At 44.1% G+C, this 24,455-nt stretch overlaps 1 protein-coding gene across 1 annotated transcript in view; it reads left to right on the top strand.

The window, feature by feature from the left end:
* The first annotated feature begins 22,961 nt into the window (after window positions 1–22,961).
* The window catches only part of lingo1a (leucine rich repeat and Ig domain containing 1a), a 111,577-nt gene continuing 110,083 nt past the window's right edge, over window positions 22,962–24,455 (top strand). Inside the window, exon 1 of the mRNA XM_007908673.2 lies at window positions 22,962–22,990. The gene's annotated coding sequence lies outside the window, so the exon portion shown is untranslated. The remainder of the gene's footprint in view (window positions 22,991–24,455) is intronic.

Genomic DNA, 24,455 nt, shown 5'->3' on the forward strand with positions numbered 1-24,455 from the left:
GCTCGCCTAGCACACCTGTATTTCAGATCAGTGCTCTGATCAGCTGCATTGCTGCATTATTCTACTTAAATGTTTAACCCACCGCACAACGTATGAAAGACTTCCTTTGCACGGATTATGGCCCTCATTATTAAACTCCGTTCATGAGAGTGTGGGGCGGAAACCATTTGGACAGCCATTAAAATCCACAGTTCAAGGGGCTAAGGTCCTGGCAAGCCAAGTGAAATCTGTCAGGGTTGCTGGTAAATCAGCTGTAATCCTCTTCGTAAAGGTCAGCATATAATTCTGCGTCTATTACTCAGACAGAATTGAGAGCTGGTTGGAACACGGAGAAATGGAGAGAATTATCCCTTTTGCATTTGGAACAGATCCCACACATCCTGGGTGTCTACTAGACCCCTATGTGGATAAAGAAGAATGCGGTGTCACTAATTTAAGGTCTTTGTCTGTCTTCCCTCTGTTATCAAGTGGGTTCCTCATAACGTGGGGTGAAAGCATGAGTGTTTGGAGGAAGGAGGAATAGCCAGTTCCTTCTCTCTTGCTCTCTCTCTTTCTGTACTCAGAGCCGGACTGGTAGGTGACTATCTTTGTTACATAATTAATTTGTGTTTATCCATCGCCAAGGGGTGTCTTAATCCTGATTAGATCATCATTAATAACAGAAAGTAACACAGAATGATTCACAGATTTGGATCGATTTTTGGAGTTCTTTAAATTGTTCTCGTTGACGTTTGTGCTGCCCTCCAGCAGGAGCAGACACTCCTCTGTGCAGGTTTGTTTTATGTTCATTTTCCGTCTCCGATAAATGAACCTTATTTTCAAAGCACTTTAGCCTGACCGACAAATGTGTCTGTAAACAGAGGCTGAGCAAAGCGGGGTTCTATTTGTTGGAGTTCAGGAGGTTGATCTGATTGAGGTGCACAGAATAATGAAGGGTATTGAGAAAATAAATCTGGAATGTCTCTTAGGTTTGCTTGTGGAATCCAGTAGAAGAGAACATAACTTTAAGCATGTGAAAGGGGAGTTATCACATTGTCACAGCTGGTTGTTAGAATATGGAGTAAAGCAGACTGCCTTAAAAGGCTGTAGGTACAGAAGTGATTGAGGTATTCAAATGAGACAGGCACACTGACACACAGGGTAACTGAGGGATATGGAGAAAATATAGGAAATAGAAGTAGATATTAACATGAATGAAAAGAATAATGACAGAACAGACCCTAAAGCTTTACATATTAATCCTTGCATTTGATACAGCATCCATAGCGTTGAAATATCTCAAAGTGCTTCACAGAGAATTGCTGTCCGGTGTTAGTTAGTCCAAAGTTTCCAGAGAAACACAACCAGCCATTTTGTGCACAGCCAGCTGCCGTAATGAACACTGAATTGATTAGCTAACTTCTCTGGAGGATTGCTGGCCAGAACACTGGGAGAAACGCTCTTCTCTTTTTGAATTGCGTCATTGAATCTTTACCATCCACCTGAACAGGCAGGTGGGACCTGGATTTAACATGTCATCCAAAGGATTGCTCTTCTGACGCTTGCGTCTTGATGTGAAGCTTGAACCCACAACCTTCAACAACAACAACAACAAGATTCCATTTATAGAGCGCCTTTCACGTCGGGAGGACGTCCCAAGGCGCTGTGAAACCCAGCAGAGGGAGGAAATCTGAGACAAACCGATGAACATCTCTTAAGATTGGTTTGGATGAAGAATGGCCTTTGGCTTATCTGATCCCATCCCTCCAGAACAACCACCCCACCATCTCCCCAGGCCTCAACCACCTTTCCTGGCAACCTGTTGCAGTCATTGATTGCCCTCTAGGTATAGAAAAAATCCTGGTACCCACTCTGAGACACTACCCCAATTAAGGGGCTACATAAATGAAGTTGTTGCTCCAAAAATGTCACACTGTCTGGTTGATCAATTGTGAGCAATTTGCTTCTGAGCCTCTGCCAGTGTGATGGAAGAAATACATCTTGGAATGGAGGAAGGGGAGACCTTTCAGGTGACTACAAAAAATATCTGTGCTCTCACAGATCTGTCAAGTAATAACACACTCTCCTCCCCTCCACCCACTTTGAGCACAAGGGTAGCTTTGAGACATTACTTTGACAGGGAGAGGTCACCAGAAGTTTAAAACGATGAATGACTCAGCCTTTGTTTGGAAAATGCGGGCATTGGATGGTTGATCCAGCGCTAAGAGGCATAATCCCAATACTTTGACAGCAATGCATTGTATCTTCCTGCGTGTCTGTGTAGCAGATTGTAAAAATCCTGTTGGGTTCTGCGTTGAGTGGAACGATGGAATAAGAACCCTTGCTGTAACCACAATGAACTGCATCAAACTCCGTTTGAAAGCTCCGTCTGTAAAGCAAAGGGCATTTTTCGCTTATAGATCGACCCAGTTTATCACCACTTAGGAACATAGGGAGGTAGAGGTGGCCATTCAGCTTGTCGAGGGTGTTCTACCAGTTTATCGAATCATGGCAAATTGTTTAATCTCATTTCCGTGATTTTTAATAAGGTTACTTCCCATGTATCTATCGATCTCCTTTTTAAACATCCCTCTAGATTCTACCTCTAAGGCCTTTTGTGGGGAGTGTATTTCACCCTCTCACAATCCTTTGTGTGAAAAAAATTCTGATCTCACTTCTAACCGGCTTAGCTCAAATGTTAAAGAATATTTTTAAGAACCCTTTGCTTTGGATCCTGAGTTTTGTGTTGGGCTTTGAGCTCATGGTTGAGTCTCCCGTGCAGTACTGGGGAGCACTGAACTGTCGCTAGGGCCGTCCTTCAGATGAGTCATCAAACTGGGGTCCTGTTTGCCTGTTCAAGTGGGAATATTGGAAAGAAAAGGAAGTTTCTTTCCAGTATCCTGGCCAACAATTCCCAAGGGTAAAATTGGTCATTCACTTCATGCATCTTTGTGCTCAAATTGGCAGCCATGTTTGCCTACAAAATACAAAGTCATTACCGCTGAATGTTGTGACTTGTTTTGCGATGTCGTCCTGATGTGAAAGGCACTATATCAAATGCAAGAATTATTATTATTATTTTGTTGATTGGAGAACCTTATGACCCATTCAATGTGACTCTAAGCTACAGACAGGAAATTGTTAGACTCGCTAATACTCTGTGCTGACTTCACTCGTCATATTGGAGTTGACCTTTGATTCCTTCTCTTTATGGGTTCTCTTTTTGGGCCCCACTCAGTCACCAGTGTGCCCTCCCTCATTGTAAAGTGTTCAGAGAAGCTTATGAGAGGCATTATACAAGTGTAAGCTGTTTATTATTTTTCAACCCTAATCCAGGGCCTGAGGGCTACTATTTTATTGCACTGTGACTGACTGAAATCCGCTAATTCTGCACAGACTGGGGTTATCTATATCTATATATAAAAAAATTGAACTCATGACAATTCCTGACGCTGGTAGCACTGGAGAGGCTTGTTGGATTAATGATTGTATTTCTTTGATGAGTGTATCGGAGTGTTTTAAAATTTTATTGTTCTTGCTCAGTTTGTTGCTGAACTGAAGACTGTATTTGTCTAGGGACACAAGACCTCACCTGGGGACTGTCCCCGGAAACCAGGGAGGTATGGTCACCCTAGGACGACTAGCATTGAAAGTGTTCAACAGTAACCACATCAGTGACTGGAGCAGATCGGAGCCCACATTGTGTATCTGTGTAACCAGGAAAGATGCACCTCCCATAGGATCAATCCTGTAACCTGCGCTCTGTATCCCATAATATCTGCTGCTGCTGGAGCGTGATTCAGACAGCAGGGGGGACAGGTTGCACTGAGCCGTGTTCTGGGTGATGTGTTGTCGTGTTAAAAGTCAGAGCTCTTAAATATTGGCACCATTCCCATCCCAACCTGCAAGAGAGCATCCCTCACTGCAAATTAAACTTGCTGTCAGTGCAATGGGACTGCGCTGCTCGCAGCAAATTTGTGGACTCTAATATGCCAGTCTGCCTCACTGGCACTGACTCCAAGGCACCTCCTCCAGCTCAGGCACTGACGTGACCGAGACCAATGCTAAATGGGCAGTTACTTCATGTGGTTTGGTCTTAATTTACTGAAGGAGAGAAGTCTGTATTACAAGGCTATCGTTATATTGAGGTAAGAGTCCATTCATGTGGTTTCCGTTGAGGATCACAAGAGAGGCTCAATTGCAGAAGGCCCTTCAGCCCATTTGTCTCATCCTTTCAGAATGCCTGACCCTCCTGTATACTCCCATTACAGCTGTATTTTGGGGCCTAGGAGTTGAATGCCCAATATATTCTCACCAGGTAATCACTGAAGATTCATTTCCTACAGTAGCGAGCGGGCACATTTAGGAGAAACAGCCGTGGAGACTGAAAAGGTGCACATTGCCATCAAACAGGATTCTAACAAATTAGGTCTCTCAAAGTAGATTTGTTGAAAACCATTCTCCTGGAGGGACACTCTGCTGCAATGGCTCCCAGCACAGTGAGAGCGTGGGATGCTTCATGGATGTAAAACAGCTTGTTATGCTCATGTCTAGCTGTTTCCTCTGAACTCTAGGGAGCCAGAGGATGTTTGATTTCCAGCAGCAAAGTGCCATTCAGTATTTTAGGAGTTTCGTTACGCTTGTGATTTGTGTGCCAGCAATGCAGCCATCCACACTGCTTTGCTCGCAAGATTTCTCCAGTGCTTTAGTCCAATCAAATGCATAATTAAAGTATGCTAATTAGACATTAATTAGGACTCGGAGTTCAGCCTGAAGTCTTCCCCACAATCCAAGCAATTTAAAGCTCTGACTAATTATAGTTTTTGTGTTTCTCTGATGAATAAATTACATTCTTCACATTTATCCCTTAACTTAGTTCCTGAATTTCTCTTTAATTTCTGTCAGAAGGGGGTGTGGGGGGAGGGAGTAAGCAGGAGTCACTGCCCAATCTTTTTAACCAAGCGGAACAGAAGGCAGAAGAATACAGAACAAAAGCCATCAAGCCCATTCCTTCCAGAGAGCCTGTGTAACATGTCCTGTCCTGGGCTCCATTCCTCCCACTCCGTCTCCTGGGATAAAATTCTCCAATCTTCCTCTTCTCTTTAGTCTATTTTTATAAGATGTATCCTCCAGTTCTGCTCACGTGGTCTATGGCTAATTGTTTGCTTGCAGATCTGTCATCTGTAGCTCTCAGCATTCGAAAGACGTGGACTTGGTCCTTTATAAGCTCTTAATGAAAAAAGTTCATTTTTTTCTCATAGCCTGGATCCATTGCCTCAGAACCATCCTTGTTGCTCCCTCTCCAATCATCAAAGCTTCCAACCAGTAATTCAGAAGAGATTATAATAATTGCTTTTGACTTGCAGTCAAAATGTCCATGATCTGGACTAGCATTCCATAATAATAATAATCAGCAATAACATTTCATCAGCAATAACCTAAAAGCTGGACATCACTCCCTTCCCCAGTCAGAATTGCCCCTATTCTCCTCGCCAAGACTCCAATATGAAAGGGATCCACATAGGGAATGACAGGCTCCGTCTTTAAGTGACGTATCAGTTACATCAAAAAATCTTCTTTCTTGTCCGAGATAGATTGGACGAATATTTTTAAAAAATGAAATATAAAAAGCTATGGGGAAATGGGAAGGAAGTGCGACTAAGTGGATAGCTCTTTCTCAGAGCAGGAAGATCCACAATGGACCATGTGGTCTCTTTCTGTGCCCTAAAATTCTGCTTGTCTGATTCATGTGACAAAAAGATTTTAGAAGCAGTTTCTCTACAGGAAACCAAAGTATTTTTGCATACAATCAGTGTCACTAAGTGCTTAATGCACAGTCACAACACTTTACAAAACATCCGTTGAAGCACCTTGAGACATCCTCCTGATGTGAAAGACACAATATCGAAAGTAAGGATTGTTATCAGAATTACGAGAGGGGAAACCGAGAAGAGAATGTTAGAGATGGTGATCCAAAGCAAGGGCAAAGAGATACATTTTAAGGGAGTTTTGAAGGCAGGGAAAGAGGACTAGGAAGAGAGTTCCAGAGGGCAGGACATAGTGGCTTCAGGCTCAGCCTTCAATTGTGGAACTGAGGAGTGAGCAATGGACCAGAAATGGTGGAGCAGAAGGAACGGGCAGGAGGGGATTGCGTTGAAGGGGTAACCAGAGCAGGAATCCAAGGTCAGGTCTTTCATCGAGGTCACCAAGCTCCAAATCAGCAGTCAAATAAACTTTCCATAGGAAACCGGAGGGCTCTATGTAACTCCTTGCCTCCACTGATACTTCATTGTAAAACAGCGAGAATGAGGAAGAGCTGACACAATAATATAATTGCAGCGCAACAGAATGATACCCAGAGTTCATTTATTCTTGTGACAGTATCGAGTCAGCGGGGAGGTTGGAGCTTTGGCATGCTGTGATAAGGACTCCTTTCACACAATAACTTAACTAGTCCATGTTGATTCCATTTTAGATATTCTACATAACCGTCAATGCGCCAATACAGGGCTGTGATTTGTTTTAAAAAGAGGCTGATTGGAAAGCAGCTCGCTGTGCGTTCGAACACAATCTCGTCTCAGTAGCACTTCAGCATTTTAAGGGCCTGCGCTTCTGTGCTTTTCGAGGCAATTAACCCTTTGAACACCACACTGCTAGGTACCGGGAAGCCTTTGACGACACGGGTGGCTCCATTTGTGCTGGCAACGCCAGATTGATCCTGCTGGGAGGGGCAGTCGCTCTGCTGCTAAGGGTAGAGCAATGTGGAACAGGGATCCTGATTTAGGGCCCCCTCTCTGTTGGTCAAGCACTCCGGAACGTTACTGTGTGTGAAAGCGCTATATAAATGCAAGCTGTTGTCATTGTGTCGCGATCCTTAAACAAACATCTGTTGGGTGGGAAGTTGAAATGAAACGTTCACTTTTTAATGGAATGAACATTGGTAAACCTTTAACATTAAAAGTGACTATCCAGTTCCTCCCCCCGCCGCATCCCATCCCAGAATCTGCACAGAGTGTGCAAGAGGCAACAGGTACATTGAAATGCTCTAGAATTCCCTTGGTGATGGTCAGGGACATTCACGCTGAATCAAGCTCCATTTATACTGCAATCTCCCAGCTCTATGCCCTTCCAAGCTGTTAGACAGGGAAAGGCAGAGAGAGACATCTGGAGAGAATGCTGCATTTGCATAATGTTGTGCTGACTGGCTAGAACTTCACTGCATATTCTTCATTTTGACATCAGGCAGTTCCTCTGAAGATCTAATGCTTAGTGTTACAGAATTCAGAGATCTGGAGTGCCTATTCCATTGGATGAGAAGGGACTGGGAGCAGCAGCTGTGGGCGAGCTTCGGGCAGGAACAAGCCTGAAATGCTTGGCAATTCACGGTGAGAAATGCGGACATGAAGATGAGATGACTTGCAGTTTTAGAGCAGGTCAGAGTGCCTCAAAGCACTTCACAAGTAATTAAGTGTCAAGTGTAGTGACTGCTTTTGTAGGCCAACACAGCGGCCCATTTGTGCTATCCGGGTCTCGCAAAGAGCGCCAAACCATCCTCTCATTTGGAGGATTGTTGGCATGGACTCTGCGAGAGACTCTCTTTCTCTTCCCAGTAGTGTCACGGGAATGATGTCTGCGTTGTTGGGACTTTAATTAGGATCATCAGTAAATGAAGGGTGCCCGATCCCCAGGTGGGGCTGTCTACTTGGGGCGAATGGGAGATTCCGTTTAATCCCTAATCATCCAGCCCGGTGATGAGTTTGCACACTGATCATGGCAGTGCAGAGGTGGAAATAGCACTTCAGGCTCAGGCTTCTCTCAAAAAGAGCAGCATGTCTGCTTGCATTTTCTCCCAGTTCTGTTGTTGAGCTCTTCGCCGGTTAACACTGCTGGAAGCAAAATGGCTTTGTTTCCAGTGTTCAACCACTGCTAACTCAAGTGTCACACTAGCCTTAATCTCAGTAAACAAAATTCCCACCTACTGTTGTTTGTATTGCATCGGCTAGTGTCTGGGCCCAGACAGGGAGCCAATCAGCCATCATTCCTGTCAGAGCTTCTGTGCTAAATAAGCTTCAGGTTGCATTGAATTCACGTCGATACTATTGATTAATACAAATCAGCATCTGTTACATGATGTGTGATAACCTCATGTAAAACATAACAGCTTTCTGCCAAGTCTATAATGGGCTCCCTGCGCTTTAAAGCGATTGAAATGTAAAACCCAGTGTCTTAATTTTTAGTCTTTGCCTTGTACTTGTATATTCCGTTTGTCAGATGGTATCTGTGGGGTTTCCGATTGCAAACTCTCGTTGTTGATGGTCTTTGTTACAAGGTCTCTGAGCTCCCTTTAAGATCTTGGAATTTATTCAGTCCTTATTTTCAGGAATTACAACAACAACAACAACAAGATTACATTTATATAGCGCCTTTCACATCGGGAGGACGTCCCAAGGTGCTGAATTAGATAGTGGATTTCAAGTGGAGAGAGAATCAGGCCCACTCCATCAAGATACACAGTCATCCATTGCAGTCCTAAGGTGGCCAGCATTATTAGCTGTCATCTTTCGATGTTCAGGCCAACCGTCCTCTAGATTGGATGCTACCTGGAGGCTCTTCTGCGTGAAGGATATTATGTAAATATAAGTTCTTGTTGTAGATTAATTGGTCATTCACTTCATAGATCAGATCAGATGGTTCATGTGGAAAAAAACATTAGCCCAGACTTGCAGAGCTGAATGGCCTCTTTCTACACTGGAACAATTTATAAGATCCTATGAAAATCTAAAATATCCTCATTTGTCCGAACCTTATTGTTGAAATCTCCTGGAAACAGCCGCATGTTTGAGAAGCTGTAAGTCTTGTGTGCAGCGGTCGACAAGTGGTTTCCGTTTAGGTGGTGTCTATTCAAAGCCCGATTCAATGCAAGTGACCAGTGAATTGTGAATGTCTCGGATTTCCACTGCATGTATGAAACATAAAAATCCTCCCAACACTACAGGCGGCAGAGCCTCACCCCTATCTCTGCCTAGAAAATGAAACTAAATTATTGCACAAAAAACAAAAAAAAGCATTAAATCTGCTGATAAAGATGTAGCGTCCTGTTTCTGAAACTCTTCCTTGAAGGTATTAAACTTGCCGTGGAAATGATTAGACATGATCTCTGAGGAAGATAATTCCACTGTGAGAGTCTCCATTGCTATGGAAGACTAGAAGAGAAAAGATAATGGCATTGAAAATGATGTTGCAGTAAATAAGACAATATCATGCAATAGATCAGGTGATGGAAAGCCCCACAAAGCATCTCGGCAACCAGAGGAGAGCAGAGTGCACAACCTGGGGATGAGATTTATAGACCAATATCTAATCTACTATAAATTACTCTATGCTGTATTGCACTAGGGTGACAGTGTGGAGCTCAAGTCCCGACGTGGGGCTTGAACACAAAATCTAACCCAGAGTTGAGAATCTTAACAAGTGAGCCAAGCTTATCTTATCTCAGGGGGAATTGATGAACGATATACCTGGACTGTGGCTGTGAGCCAGCAATCAAAACAATATCACTGATGAGCTCGGTAGAAAAGATCGATCTCACCCTGCTGATGTATATGACACCTACCTCAATTAAACACTGAACAGAGATTGTTACTTCTGATATCTGGATTGAAATCTGCTTCAGCAATGGAATGCTCTGACGGGGGTACAGTGACTTTCATTGCCGTGAAGGTGTCTGCCCTGATCCCTATTCAGATTATTCACGCAGCAATAGTATAAAACACCCCAAGGTAGGTAGTTAGGCAATGAGTCTAACATAGATTGGCAGCATTTCATCAGGATCTGGACCAGAAGTGGCACTATATTTTTGTACACATAAAGTGTAAGGTTATGTATACATACTGAATNAAAAAACACCCAAACCTGTGTAAGGGGTGAATGTACTTTCATTAGCAGTAGAAACAATAGAAGAGGAAAGGCTGGATAAGGTTGGATTGCCTACCTCAAGAGGCGGAGGTTATTAAAGGCTGGTCTGATTAAGATGATCGAAATACATAAGAGAATTGACAAGCTTGATAATGACAACGTTTCCCTCTGCAAGAAGGAGCCAAAGGAAAGGGGTATAATCTTGTGGGAATATGGGAGTCACTGTCCCACAAGGACTTAGAAGTAGACTCGATTGGGATGTTTAAAATGGAGTTAGATATTTCGAAGTAAGGGTATTAAGGGCTATGGAGAAAATGAGTTGAAACGGGAATAAAAAGATCTGCTATGATTTAATAAGATGGTCAAGCATGCTCAACGGGTTGCATGGCCCATACTCCTAATAGAAAAGAAAAGCACTTTGTGTTTGTATTAACGTTCTAGTCCACGTTACTTTTGCTCATGTCACACTATGAAATCTCTTTGTCATCCAGGGAGAATTGAAAATGTTTACAAGTTGATACATTAATAAGAGATTTACTCATAAATTATTCACTCCCTCTGAGATGATTCTTGGAATATTTTATCAGCCTGTCACTCACTGGGGAGGTAACACAAGGGACCTGGGTCCCTGCTCTCTTCAGCAATTCTCAGATGCTTGGAAAGTTTCCAGATGGAACTGGCTCAGTCACAGAGAACGATTGGCTGCTCCAGTTGTTTCGGGAACTGAAGAAAGCTTCTTCATACCTGGCTCAGTGACTTGTTAGTTTGGAAACCCGTGAGTACGTTGATGCAGGTGTCAGATACCCGGCTGACTAACATAAGTTTCCCGCTGACCCATTCCAACCATTTCAGCTGTGTAAAGAAATGTTTCTGTCCTGAAATTGCCCTTCACACCCCTTCCTCTGTGCACTTTTATCCTGCTGCCTTGGTGTAAGACTCAGTTCTGCTCACAGGGAGGGGAGGGCTGATTGATTGCTACGAATCCTCTGCACGATAGGTCAACTTGGGTTTAAATCCAGGAAGCATGTAGAGGTGCAGGCAGCCTCAGCTTGTGCTCCTCAGCATCCAGCAGAGGCCAACAATTTGAAACTCCAAATCGAAAGAGACACTTGAGGGAAGCTGCAAGGAAAACTCATTCATCACTTACCCAAACTTGCCGTCAGCATGGAGAAACTACTTCAGCCCCTGACACCGGCACGAATAACCATAATAATAAGTCAGGAAAGTAGTACATGGAAATTACCAGGAATGAGGGGCTTCAGTTCCGAAGAGAGACTTGAAGATGACAAGTTGATGCTTTTTTCACGAGAGCTGAGAAGGTGACCTGATAGAAGCCTTAAACATTCTGAAAGACTAAACAGAGTAAATAGTATTCGACCATTTCCACTGGTTGGTGAATCATTCATGAGAGAATGCAAATTTTACGATAATTTAGGGACAAACAAATGAACGAAAAGGTGTTCATCCCCAGCGAGTGAAGCCCTATCAAATCTGTGCTTCCCGGGTCAGCGCCGATTTTTAATCCTTTTCATTCTTCTCCCCACCCTTTCTCCTGATGGAGCTGATTGATCCTGGGCTACAGTTCCGTGGCTGTCCTCTGCTACCTAAAATAAATGGCGAATCTTCATGTGTGAGCCCAGATAGCAACAACAAATTACATTTGTATAGCGTATTCCATGTCAGGAGGATACATACATGTAGAAAGCCATTACCATGCTTATGACTATCCAACCTAGACTGAAAGTTCCACAAATGCCTGCCATCTACACATGGAAGTTTCCTGTATCTGGACACGCACCGTTTATCTAATACTAGATAGTATTATGGTAGGTTGGTAGCATTTGGGCCCACCCCACCCCCCCAATCCTTCATTTTCCCAGGAATTTGAATACAATCGGCAAGTGGCAGGAGCTTTATCAGCTAAGATCAGCCACCTCAGGAGCCTTGTATTCGAGACGCAAATGAGAAAGAGGAAGGAACAATAAATCAGCAAAATTGAATCTTAATTGCAGATTAAGTTAATTGGTTACATATTTCCAATAAATTAGCACCATTTATCAGATAATAAGGACAAAAATTATCAGGAAAAAAAATCTTAACAACTCAGTAAATAATAAGCCCCATACGTTGGAACGATATGAAGAGTAATTGGGATAGGAGCTTTTAATTAAATGCGGAAGACAGAAATGAAGAGAGTTTTAGCTGTATGTCTGTTGTGTTCCACAGAGGTTCACACCCACTACATTCACTCCCCACTCCATTGAGCATGCAGCCTGCGCGCTCCAGAATCCAATTTCCCCCACTTCCTTTGCTCACAGTTGATAAGTGAATTTCGGAAATCAATTACAATTCGTTGTGAAGTGAATCAAGAAGCCGCAATCATGTGTGGCCCTCGCAATCTGGATAATAATCCAGCACATTCATATTTGTGAAAGGTGCTGTGGCCTCGAAGATGCAGATTCACAAACTGCAGGCTGCTGCACTCGTGCAGTAGTGCATTCTGGCTTGCGCCTGAATTTGCGTGCTACTTTTCAGCCATGTCAAAGCAGCGGTGGAGCTCGGAATGGCAAGTTATGCGGTTTTAGCTGGTTGAACTCCAGTAGGATTCCAACACACGCTCTGGGGTCTCCAAGCCTTGGCTCTCGCCAACCTGCACCTAACCTGTCCAAGATGCCCCACACATCACTGACATCATAAACCTGTCCCTCTCCTCTGGCTCTGTCCCCATTCCATTAAAAACTGCCATCATCACGCCCACCCTGAAAAAACCCTCCCTTGATGCGTCGCAGCTATCAAGCTACCGGCCCATCTCCAACCTCCCCTTTCTCTCCAAGGTCTTGGAAAGAGTTGTCGCCTCCCAACTGCGCTCTTTCCTCTCCACCCATTCTCTTTTCGAACCCCTTCAGTCAGGTTTCCGTGCTGCTCATAGCACAGAAACTGCCCTGGTCAAGGTCACCAATGATATCCTGACCATCTGTGACCAGGGCTCCCTCTGTCTCCTCGTCCTCCTCGACCTATCGGCAGCATTCGATACGGTCGACCACGCTATCCTACTCCACCGCTTGTCCTCCCACCTCAACCTTCAAGGCACTGTCCTTGAATGGTTTAGCTCTTACCTTTCCCACCGTCTTCACTTCGTCTCAACGAATGGCTTCTCCTCCACCCCCCGTACTGTCTCATGTGGTGTCCCTCAGGGCTCTGTCCTCGGTCCCCTCCTCTTCACCCTCTATATGCTCCCCCTTGGTGACATCATCCGCAAACATGGGGTTAACTTCCACATGTATGCGGATGACACCCAACTCTACCTTTCCTCCTCTACTCTCAACTCCACGACCACCGATGTCCTGACAGCCTGCCTGTCCGACATCGAGTCCTGGACGAGAGACAACTTTCTTCAGCTCAACGTGCGAAAAACCGAGGCCCTCCTGATTGGCTCACGTCAGCGCCTCCGCACCTCAGGCGCTGACACCATCAGCATCCAAGGCTGCACTCTCCACCTCTCAAAGCCAGTCAGGAACCTCGGCGTTTTGTTCGACCCTGAGCTGTCCTTTCTCCCTCACATCCGCACCACAACTGGCACCGCCTTCCATCACCTCCGGAATATCGCCAGATTACGGCACTACCTCACCCCTCACGCTGCTGAAACCCTGGTTCACGCCTTTGTCACCTCAAGGCTGGACTATGGGAACTCTCTCCTCGCCGGCCTTCCCGCCACCTCCCTCCACAAGCTGCAGGTCATTCAGAACTCTGCAGCTCGTGTACTGTCCCGCACCAGGCTTCGCGACCACATCACTCCCACCCTCGCTCGCCTCCACTGGCTCCCCATCCCCCAGAGGATTGATTTCAAGATCCTCATCCTCACCTACAAGGCCATTCACGGCCTTGCTCCCTCCTACCTCTCCAACCTACTATCCCCCTACCTACCTGCCCGTACCCTCCGTTCCTCTGGCTCCGGTCTGCTCCACGTCCCCCGCCCCAACCGCCCTACCATCGGTGGTCGGGCCTTCAGCCTCTCAGCCCCAGGCTCTGGAACTCCATCCCCCAGTGCCTTCGCCTTGCTTCCTCCCTTTCCTCCTTCAAGGCCGGTCTCAAAACCTTTCTCTTTGACCGTGCCTTCAGCTCCCCTCTCGACTCTCTTCCCCCTCCTCTCTCCCTCCCTTCCCTCCCCTCACCCTGACCATTTCCCCCCTGCTCGGGTCATGACCCAACTGTGCAGCGCCTTGGGACGTCCTCCTGACGTGAAAGGCGCTCTATAAATGGAATCTTGTTGTTGTTGTTGTTGATGCTACCGTGCGTGAAGAACATTACACAAATGTAAGTTATTGTTGGTGTAATGTCTTCTGGAATTAGGTAAACAGTGTGTTTCTCTGGGAGAAGAGTGCACAATCCATTCCAGGAAAAGGGAAATTTCCATGAATAGATGGCATGCATGGAACTCTCAATCTGTTTGTACACTTAACCATGGTGATGGGTTGCCTCATATGCCAGCCCCCCAGCTGACCAAGAAAAACAAACTAAAGAACCTGCTGGGGACAGCTATCTTGGGCCCAGAGAACTTTCCTGGTTTTGCTCAGTGTGACCTTCTTGTCCTGTCGCACCTCACTGCTGGAGATAAATTTTGACCTGGTTAGCAATAGTAATAAAGGTAAAGATAAATGTCCCAAAGTGCTGTACTAAATATAATCGATGAGAAATGAAAAATGAACATTGCTGAGGTAATCTGTGTTAGCAACGTCCCCCAAACAACGTGAGCAGCAGCCTATTAATAAATAAATAACTTAATGAATTGGTAAGTATCTCGCGGTTTTCATCTGCCTCTCCTCCAAGTGAAGGATTGCAGTGATTTTACAGCCATCGCCATATGATGTCTTGGTAAACGCTGAGCCTATAGAGATGAGCAGAGCAGGAGTGAGATGGTAAACCTTGGATTGTAGGACACCTGAGACAGAGCAGAGTTCCTGGAGATGGATACACCGTCATACACTTTCCAGCTGAAGATTTATCACCTTCGCAATAGCCCAATTAATCACTACAGGCAGTCGCGGATCATTGCACAGCCAGACCTGCCTTCAGCGAGCAACCAGCAATGAGGCCATCAGCTACAGAACTGGAGGGGCTCACGGTGATAAATCTTTGAGCAAGATGGATGTGACTGGTGGAGGAGGGTGAGTGCCAGAGAACAGGATGTTGTAATTAAGACATCAATGAATATTTAGCCTCTGGCTAATCTGGAATCTGAGCCGATGCTCAAACCGTGGCAAGGCTGCCACGTGGGCTGTGGCAGGTGGGATCTGCACGACCAGAGCCCCGTAGCTGTTTGGCTGACACAGAAGCTCACGTCCTCAGAGACCCAGCAGAAGCAGAAAGAGAGTAGAGCCCTCAATCACCCAAACCGAAGCGGTTAGCCCAGTGCCAGATGCAGACAGCATGACACCAAGCAACTAACTGAGCAGCAGTGCCAGCTCTGAATACTCTCGGAAAAGTACAGGAGAATTAATTATCCTTGTGCTTGATATAGCACCTAAAACATCAAAATGTCTCAAAGTGCTTTGCGGATAATTGCTGACAAGTGAAGTGACTGCATAATTGTCTGCAAACGTAGCTGTCAAAGTGCCGCAAGCAGCCATAAAGGGAACGGCCAATAAAGGGGCAGATGGCTCCTCAGTTTAACATTTCATTGGAAAGACAACATATCCAACAATCGAATACTTATATAACCAGTGATACAATAATAACACTAATAATAATCCTTGCATTTGATGTAGCATCTTATCACGTCTTCGAGACATCTCAAAGCGCTTCACAGTATATACTGTAAAGTGAGAAACGAAAAGCAATAGAGTGATAAGCATCTGGCTGGGAAGATAGTGCAGGGATAGGTGCAGGCTGAAGTGAATAAAGAATCCAGGAGACACAGTGGTTTGAGTAGTGAGGGTGGGGGACTGATGGACATTCTGGAGTTTAGGTTTGAAGGTCAGGATGTGTCTGCAGAGGAATTACCCTTGGAGAATGAATGGGAATGTACAGTGCATTAAGATAGAGTTTGTGCAGACTGTGGAAGGAAAGAGGAACAAACTTTATAGCATCTCAGAGGAAAAAAAATCTCAAAGCTCATTACTTATTAACTTACATAACTTCTGACTGCTTGCTTGTCTGACATCAAAGCCTGGATGGGCGTCAACTTGCTGCAGCTGAACATGGACAAGACGGAAGCCATCCTCCTCGGCTCCCATCAATGACTTCTCACCCGCAGACTTTGCCTGACTATCCCTCACTCACCAAATCTGTACACAACCTTGGCATCGAACCCCAGTTATTCTTCATACCCTACATCCAATTCCTGAGCAGGATCACCTCTGCCACATCGCCCACTTTCACCCCTGATTTACTTCAAATGCTGCTGAAATCCACATTCATGCTTTCATTACCTCCTGCCTTTATTTTCCCAAAGCTCTCCTTGCCAGTCTCCCCAGCTCCACTATAAATAAGGTCCAAATGATTCAAAACTCTGCTGCTCACATCCTTACCTGTACCAGGCTCCATAGCTCCATCACCCCATTCTTGTTAGGCTCTACTAGCTCCCTGTTGCAGAACAGATGGATTTCAAGATCCTCAATCTCACTTTCAAATCACTTCACCCCATGGCACAACCCTACCTTTCTGATCTGCTCACACCCCACCCCACTACCCGGTACCTTGACTCAAACCACACCCCTGTAGATGCTCCAAGACGCTACTTGCATGAAGGGCACTATATAAATACAAGTTGTTGTTGTTGTTATTGAGTTTTTGTAAGTAGATGTAGTAATTTGCGTAATTTGTGCACATCAAGCCATCAAGAGGTAAATGAATGATTTCTCTGGAAGTTGGCTGGTCAGCACATTGCGAAGCACTGCTCCTCATTCAGGCTAAATCGGCTGAATGCCCAGTTCTTCTCCTATACACTATGCTCTGTTGCCAGTCTGGACAGAGCGCACAGATGTCACACGCTCTTCCAATATCCGGGCACTGATCTGTTCTCAATACAAGACCTCCATCTCCTGGTGGAAGATTAGAAGAGACAGTATAAAGTATCCCCCACCTCATTTCCACCTCTCTTTCCATCTCATCTAAAATTACAAATCCTGGATACTCCAGCGCCTTGGGATATCCTTCCGATGTGAAAGGAGCTACATAAATCCAAATTGTTGTTGTTGTTTTGTTGGTGCTGTCTCACAGTATCCAGTGTTACTTTGGGACTTTTAAAATTATAACAATCTTTGCATTTGAAGTGTTTGACAGAGTTTTACTCTAAAGTCTGGTCACTGATTGTCTCTGTAGTCAAACAGGACAGCCAATTTGCACACAGCAATGGCCTACAAACACCCATGAAATAAATATATCATCTGGGGGATTATTGGCTAGGAATTTGAGCTCATAGTTCAAACTGACAGTTCAGTGCTGAGGCAGTGCTGCATTCAAAGAAATACAGTCTTTTGGATGAAATGTTAAATCATGGCCTTGTCCACTATTCTGGTTGATGTTAAAGATCCTGTGACGCGATTGGAAAAGAAAAGGGAGATTTTCCCATTACCCTGGCCACCAAAACTCATGGCTGTTTGAGGGGCATTGCTGTGAACAAATTGCATGCTGTATTTGTTAAAAAAAATACCCTGCCGTAGCCTGCTTACATTCACAAGTGTTGCAGCTGCAACAAAGTCACTCCTCTTGAGCCTCTGTAGTGTGTGCTAATTTCCAATCGGCATAAATGCCAAGCCCAGACTGGCCCAGAACAAACACTCACAACGGCTTTGGTTCCACAGTCTCGTCATTAGGAGGTGGAAATATCAATCATCTCACAAATTTAGCTGCTTTCCAATTATGCTGGATTAATTAATGAATTACTGGGTAAGATAAGATACTATGTTTGACAGCACAGAATACAAAGGATTCAGTAAAAGGTAAAAAAGACAAGGAATTAAACACAAGATTACAAGTAATTAAAAGATTATATAATAATGATCCTTACATTTGGTATAGTGCCTTTCGCATGAGAGGACTTCCCAAAGTGCTTCATTGGATTTACTGTGAAGTGTAGTGACTACGTGTTTTGTGGGCAAAAAGGGGCAGCCAGTTTGCACACAGCAACATCCCACAAACAGCCGTGGAGTGAATGACCAAATTTTATTGAAGGAGGATTGTTGGGCAGGAGATCAGGAGAAACTCCCTTCTTTTTCAAATAGTTGCCATGGGATCTTTAACGTTCGCCTGAGGAAGCAGACGTGACCTCGGTTTAATGTCTCATTTGATGGTTTCAGCAAAGGACTCCCTTTAAAACACATCCTTTCTTTGTCACAGGCATTTTTTCATTCTTGTGTCTCACTCTCTGCCGATGTCCCTGTACCAACTTGCTATTTCTGTTGCCTCTCCCTTCTCCCTGCTGTTTTCTTCCTTCAACAATTGAATGCTGCCACTGAATGACTTACACACTCTCAACCCATATTTGTTCTTTGAATGTTAAAGATCCATTCAATTTCCGAGGTATTTAATTGGTGTCGGTGACCTCAGCAAATTGGTTGCTGCATTTGGACCACCGAATACACAATCACTACACTTCATAGTAAATCCTGTGGAGCGCTTTGAGACCTTTTGATGATCTGATAAGGTGCTATGTGAAATGCAAATATTATTATTATAAGGAATTATTATGTATAATGTTTCTGAACCAGTGCTGAGGATGTGATGCAGGGAAAGGGACACGAATGTCATTTACAGACCTCCTGTCACACGGGGAAACATGAAACGAGAACATAAATCAACACTAAAGAAATGTGGCAGAATTTACTAACACATGATTGATGGCAGACAAAGTCATGTGTTTGTGTGTTAATGGCACAGACCTACTGCAGTGGTACATTGGCTGACTGCAATGGTGCATCGGTTAACTGCAATAATGCACTGCCTGACTGCAGTGGAAGATCACATTAGTACAATATTGCACCAGCTCACTGCAGTAGTGCACGGGCAGAATGCCTCTCCAGGCTCTAGCATTCCTGATTCAGCTGCTGTGTGAGTTTCTGTGGGTCAGCTCTTCAGTTAAAAAGAGATTAGTCCTTGTGATTGTTCTTCGTCCTTGAAGTGATTTCCATACTGAGGGAACGGCAAGACAGTGAGAACAAGAGAGAAAAAACACAGATATAAAATAAACTACAAGAGAGAGGAGGCAATCTAGAAGTGTTCTCTGATTGTACATTTCCTGACCTTGACATTGTTGTGTGGTCTTCTAATATTGCTGTTGACAGCGTCATTTCATCTTTTGGGTGAGACATTGAACCAGAGTCCCATCTTTCTGTTCAAGTGAAATTAAAGCTCTAATGGAAAGGAGGAGGGAGTTTCTCCTAGCGTTTGCCAAATTAATTGGTAATTAATTTTATGACTGTTTGTGGAACCTTGCCGTGCACACATACGCTGTTGAGTTTGTTTACAAATACTAAGTCACTACACTTGACATTTTACTAGTGAAGCAAATTGAGCTAGTTTGATGTGTTAGCATATCTGGGATTTTGTCTAGTGAATGAAAAAACAACTTTACTGTTCTTACCATGGAACTCACTGCTGTGGTGCATCTTGTATATAGTTCACTGCCAGGTGTTATCCTGTATGTGGCTCACTTCTCTACACTGCCCTTCGTACAGTTCATCGCTATGTGCTAAGCTGTGTATAATTCATTGCTGTGTGTTGTTTATATAACTCACTGCTGCCTGCTATCCTTTGTGTAACTCGCTGCCAGACATCTACTATCATGATAATAATCAGTAGAAATAGCTGCATGGACTACTGATTCTATCACATGGGGACTGTTCAAAGCAAACCTGAAATGTAAAAAGCAGACATTAAATGAAATTTGTGTAATATGCATGTGAAGCATTCTGTTGTAGTCAGTAGGTGAAGAGTAATTCTATTATACAGTGTGTGTCTGAGTGTAACTTCACTCCCAATCTCTCCGCACTGGGTTCCATTACCCTTGTGAAAGAAAATATTAGCCCATTTATTGAGCAGCATGTTGACAGGTGTTTGCATGTCTTAGCCCATGAGGTCAAAACAGTTCGTATCATTCCAGGCTGTAACCACATCAACCTATTTGAAGCTCGTGCTGGATCAGCCTCACTGAAGGCTGTGTACTTCATTTAAATCTCAAACCCCACCAACAATCCATTTGCAGATACCTCCCTCTACCCCCCCACCATACTTGAGAAGAAAAGGTTCAATAGGAGATCTTATTGAAGGATGTAGGGTCACAAATAGTGGAGATACAAATACAGTCACTACTTTTGCAGTAAATCGTGTGAAGCTCTTTAAGATGTTTCGAACTGCGTGATAAAATGCAACATTCAATGCAAGCATTATTATTTTAAAACCCTGACTACATGTAGGGTACTTTGAGCCTAGCAAGGATTAAGATATGCAAGTAATAATAATAAGAAGAATCCTTGCATTTGATATAGCGCTTGTCACGTCTTCCAGACATCTCAAAGCGCTTCACAGAATATGCTGTAAAGTGAATTGACCGTATATTTGTGGGCGAAATACGGCAGCCAATTGCGCACCGCAGTGTCCCACAAACAGTCGTGGATTTAAAATGACCAACTATTATTATTAGGCCATGAAAAACTATTGTGTTTTCGTGAGGAGCTATGGATTTTGTGCTGGGAACCATGTGAAATACTAACCAAAGTTATCATTGGATATTATTGGGGATCGAGCAGGTAAGATTGGTGACCCTCTGTTTGTTACGAGTTTTGTCAAACCACAGCAATTGGCTTGGAGAAGTGTAAAACTGCTCTCCACTTTGTATTTGCTTTTGAAACCTTTTGCTATCTTGTTAGAAATGAGTACATATGTTGTGCAGGTGCGACAGGGAGTGTTATTGGTGGGGCGAGAGGTGAGGTGAACTGTTGAGTTAAGTCAACAAACAGCTGAACTGCAGCAGAGTTTGAGTTGAGCTCTAGCTGCTGTGTCTGATCTTATCATGACTGCTGTCTGCCCTTGTATTAGCAGGTGTCAAGTGCAAAAAATGTTTCAATCCTTCGAGCTGTCATTCTTTTGCTTTTCGGAGAGTATTTACACAAACACGTGACTTAGTCTGCCAACACTGGAGCCAATGTGCTTTCCTGCAGGAGAATTCTTATGGATCGGTTGAGTTCTGCATCAATCTTATTACCACTCTGTATGATGTGGACTCAGCGGGCATCTGCTATCCTTTCAGACTTGTCCTGGTATTGACTTTCTTTCCCTTCATCAAGCAAGCAATGCAAGTCACAGAGTGAAGCAGTCAGCTCCTTCACATCACGTCTCTGTTAATCCAAGAAACATCAGGATAGAGGGAGAAACACACAAGTCTGGGGAGAAGCCATCAATGTCCAACTCTGTTATCACTTGTCATTTGTATGATTTGGTGGTAGCAACAGGTTGAACAGCTTCTGGAGGGCGAGGGAGGAGTAGTGGAGACACATTCATCTCACAACCAGCAGAGAGAGCGAGCTCCCACATGAAGCACCAACAATCCACTAGAGGAGCCCAAGTCCAAATGGCCATGATACAGTGATCTGAACCCTTCCTTTGGTTCTACTAACCCCTTTTCCTTCAGTTCTACTTAATAGCGTGGCAATTTGCTTAAACACCTGATCGATGTTCCGCAATTCTGAAACACTTTATGGGAAATAAAATGTTGATAGTTAGGAAGAGAGTCATGTCCTGCATATGAATGAACAGGGCACCTACACAGAGCTTTACCTAACTGCAACATTGCTCCACCTCCTGCTCGCTCCCCAGTCTGAATGGACTGGCGTGCTAATAACATCCAATAGAATGAGACTATTGCTCCAGCTTAGGCATTACTTAATGAAGCGATTCACTTGACAAGATGGGAGGAAGATCACTGCAGCAATGATACTCAGGACCATTCTGGCGTTTGAATGTAAAACAAGCTGAGATGTGTTTTCCCCAGGCAGCTTGGAATATTCACATTAAAGAGGAAGAGGGTCAGCTCAGGTGAAGCTTTATTCATAACATTGAGCAGTTTTGATAAAAGGGAGTTTCTCTCTCCTGTTGTCCTGGCCAACAATCCCCCAAATAAAATTGGTCACTCACTTCATGGCTGTTTGTGGGATATTGCTCTTTGCTGCTGCATTTGCCCGCAAAACACAGTCACTACATTTTACAGGATATGCTGTGAAGCACTTTGAGATGGCCTCTTGGCATGAAAATGTCAGAATTATTATTTTTATTATTGATGAAATTGAACCTCCAAAATGTGACTAATAGGGTCAGATGTTGGAGAAAATTCTTAACTTCAGTCATAATTTGGAAACCGGTTTTCCGCAGTTCATAAAAGACAAAAGCTTTCAAATTGAGACATGAAGGAAGCTATACAAGTGTAATTTCTATACGAGACTACTTTCTGAAGATGTTTAACAGCTGCCATTGATCTGTTTGTTTGGACGAGATACAGAGGCTGACAGAGCAGCTAACTCCATACAAACCCCATCGGATGTGCTCCTAATCTCAGAGTGCACTTTTGACGGACCAGTGCCCTTCTCTTTGGTTCCTAGACTGAGGCACGTCCTTTAGATGAAACACCACAGCCAGTCAGCTCCTCTCTGCCTGGCTAGTGCTTGAGGTAGACAATAAAAAACACATGGGGCCATTTGGAAGAGGAGGAGGGAGCTTCCTGGCTAATATTTCAGGAAGATGACTGAGCTGAGACAGTTATGAACTAAATTGGATGAAAATACTGTCAGTCTTCTCTAACATGACCCAGAGCGCAGTCGTCGTAACTCCAGCCTGGGAACTGTAGTGGCGGTCAATCATTTCTCACTTTGTGGTAGTTTGCAGCTGACTTGGATAATCGGAGAGCAGAACTGATTGCAACTGAAAATGGTTATCATTCACATTCCCCTCAAAGGTTTGGCAAATGCTCCAGAACATTCCGAGGCACACGGAGTTCAACTGCCTTGTCTGCTCTCCGTAATTACATTTTCCGAAACATTTATGGTTCGTGTTAAAGGAAGCAAATGAAGAAATGAAGTGATCTGTATCGACTGACGTGCTGCTTGAGGTAAGTGGAGCTGTATTCAGCTGTCAGGCTGTTCGGCTTTGCGATGCTCTCTGCTACCGCAGCACTGTGAGGAGCTGGAATCACCAGGCAGCTTGCTGCTCCTGTTACCAGGTATGAGAGCTGAAAGAGCTTGAAACGCCTTTAAAACGTTACACTAATGAGGGCACATTGCACTAAACTAGTGCATCACTGGACCGGCTGAGGTCTGCAAAGCACTGCACCAACACAGAGCAGAGAGAAGCCAGGGCACATCCTGAACCATTTACTGTAAATCTACAACACTCCTCGCTCTGCATCCTCAATAGATTGAAATCAAGTGCTGTATTGGGAACACAGACAAATGGAAAAGAACACAGACATGCCCACACCCTTTAATATTTACTTCCCCAGAACCCATCTGTTTCCCTTTTAGATAATCCCAATTGATTTTGCCTCTCCAGCCTTCAGTGTATTTACATTTTCACTATCCTGTGCGTGAAGCAATGTGCATTAACTGTTCTAGACTTAATTTTAAAACGTCAAGTGTTTTCTAATCTAATTTTCCCTTCCCTGAAGGCACTGAGTTGTGCCGGGGTATAGGTCCACTGGCACCATCCAGGACCTGTTACATTCGACCACAGAGCATCTGGTCTCCCCTCACTTTACATGTGCGTTGTCCTGCAGCCGGTGAATGAATAAGGATCTGACGCCCAACCTCGTCTAACACTTCAGACCATCGGTTAGAACTTTGGTAAATTATTCAAAAAAAACTCTTTTCTTTGTCTAAAAAAAAGCGGAGAACCGGCTTCCAAATTAAAGGTAACTCAAGTGTTTTACCAAAATTCTGCACATTCTCAGATCTGATGACAATGGTTCTCAGGCTCCCCATGAAAAAGACCTGATACATTCAAGCCCCTGAAGCAGGAAACCGGGATCATTAACCCTCTTCCTAACCCTGTAGGGCTGAGGCCAATTGTAGCCCCCCAATCCGGACCCAATTGAGATTAGCAACTCAACACAGAGAGGGCATAGAACCTGGGACTTTCTCCTATGAAGCACTTTGAGACGTCCTCCTGATGTGAAAGGCGCAATATCAAATGGAAGGATTGTTATTATTTGCCAACTCCAGCTACAGCTTTCCTTTCAGTCACCTACCCTCTCCCTCCCATTTCCCATTTCTAGCTTCCTCGATGATCCACACCCTAAAAAGTGCTTCAAGACGTTCTCCTGTCTGAAAGGTGCTATATACAAGCATGTTGTTGTAAATTTATTAGTATTTAATAAAAGGGGATAATTCATTCATTCAACATACCAACCGTACTACTGTAAGATTGTCAGTTTCAGACAGGCAAGTTATTATTTATCTTCCAATGTTTCAAATCACAAAGACTTCAATTCAGATCATGTCATTCCAATCTTGCACAGAGATCACCATATCTTTTAGTGAGTGAATGATACAAGCCTCTTTTTATCCCGATGAAAGGTG

This window comes from Callorhinchus milii, unplaced genomic scaffold (genome assembly GCF_018977255.1).
Source record: "Callorhinchus milii isolate IMCB2004 unplaced genomic scaffold, IMCB_Cmil_1.0 Scaffold22, whole genome shotgun sequence".
Classification (NCBI taxonomy): domain Eukaryota; kingdom Metazoa; phylum Chordata; class Chondrichthyes; order Chimaeriformes; family Callorhinchidae; genus Callorhinchus; species Callorhinchus milii.